Raw genomic sequence first — 2,063 nt, forward strand, 5'->3', positions numbered from 1 at the left:
ATTAGGTAATTCATTAGTGAGTCAATACAGACATTTATATATTCTTTTAGCTCAAGTGGTTAAGCACTAATTTCGAAATGATTATAAACCACTGGAATATGGGAGGCATAGTAATTTTAATTTATATGCAAATCAATGGGGCCATTTGAAATGCTTAATTTTTTAACAATTATTGTATTGTAGCGTCGGGATCAACCGCCTGAATGAGCAATTTTTGAGACAAGGTTTGGACAGGAAAGAAAATTTCGAGCAGCCAACAAATCAATAATGTTTGAGGGTGTTAAACATAGCTTGCCATAGGTATTTACATACTCGCTTGTTGTCAGATAAGAAGCTGGTGGGGGGGAGAGAAGGGAGGTGGAGGGGATTGCTTGCAAGGGTTGAGATCATAATCCAGGAGTGAAGTAAATGGGAGTGAATTGCCCCATCCAACACTTTCTAAGATAGCAACAGCTGTACCGATCTCGAGTGCCACAGTGGTGGAGGCTGAACCCTTGCCTTGTGCCCGGGTCCCTCCTTGATCCTGGCTCGTTTGGGGCTAAGGGCGAGGGTCTGTTAGCTTGACAGTAAAGCAAAGCATCTTAATTCCTGTGTTGGTTTGTCCAGCACCTGGCTTTGAGAAGTAAAAGAAATACCAGGCGACACCCCTTAAACCTTTTTGGCCATCCTGCACTCACGCCTGGCTTTTATGCCATGTGACGAGTCCAGGGAGACTACTGATACTCATAAAGCAGCTTTCCAGCATGTTGCAAGATGAAGAACTTTTAGACCTATTTTCAAATCATGTCCCGGGGAGGCGCTGGGGAAGGGATCCACGCATGGAAAAATCAGGGGCAAAGCAAGGGGAGCTCTAGGGGGCCGGAACTGCGGAAGCATCCGAGCCAATGCTGTTTCTATAAAACCGTGCCAAGTTTGCAATTCAGAACGAGGCTGCTCAGGTCGGCTCCCTGGTCCAAAACTCAAGGATTCAGACCTGCTGTAGCTGGCGATGAAATGCTGGTTATGTTCACTGGTGGTTCCAACTTGTTGTTATTGTCTGGGGCGGTGGGGAGGGGGGAGAGAGGAATAAAAATACAATCAGCCCGGCCTTTCCCTAGCCTCCGATTCTATTATTACATTTCTTGCTTTGACGGAGGGGAGGGGGGCGGAAAAAATGAAATCCATGTATTAAGTCAGCTCCACAGTTTCCAGACACCCTAGAACCCGTATTCCACAGCAGCATGTCTAATGTATTCCCTGGTGATTCTGGGCATTAATTAGTTGTTTAATAGGAGTATGACTAAAAATGTAAAAGAAGGATTAGGAGCGTGAAACGTATGTCCAGCTCCTTCCACACACTCGAGGAGGGAATGAAAATCACCCTGTATCTTATGTTTCTCTAGGAGCCATTTGCATTTCCCACCAGCTGCTCACTTCAGCTGCACCGATTCTGGGGCAGTGGAAGTGCCCGGCTCAAGTCGGGAGCTTGCTGCAGCCCCGTCTGGGGGCAGCAACTCTGCCAGGCAGGCAGGGGCCAGCCTCAGCTCCAAACCTCTGCAGCAGGGGAGGGAGGCTTGCACACTTGTGTGTGCGTGTGTGTGTCCCATTCTTCAGCCGGCTTCAACGCACAGCCAGTCTCAACACCGAGTATTGTTAGCTGTTGTGATCCGCCAGCACACACGCCATCTCAGGGCACACGGACACCACTTTGTTCCCCAGGACAAAAGTGGGGGTGGGCTGAAGGTGGCTGAGGACCGATCCAAGTATTTTGCGAAAAGGCAACGTTGCAGTCATTCAGGCGGATTTGCTTCTCTTCTGTTTCTTGTCGCAGCTCGGTTGAGAAAATTGAATTCACTTGGCCCGCCAGTTGCAAGGACAGAAATGCAGAGTGCCCAAGGCAGATTTGATCTGATGCGATTTTATTTTATAGAACGCACGTGCACCTATTTTAAGTCCTTTCCAAGAAATTGTTTGCGCCGCTTTTTTTTCCAATGGATGCTACTGGTTGTTTAAATGCATTGTCTGCCCGTGGCAGCAATTCTTGAGGCTGTTGGAAATTAGCTCCGTGCCTTTAGAAACCGAGA

Source organism: Crocodylus siamensis, chromosome 2 (assembly GCF_052110815.1).
Source record: "Crocodylus siamensis isolate JL-2025a chromosome 2, ASM5211081v1, whole genome shotgun sequence".
Classification (NCBI taxonomy): Eukaryota; Metazoa; Chordata; order Crocodylia; family Crocodylidae; genus Crocodylus; species Crocodylus siamensis.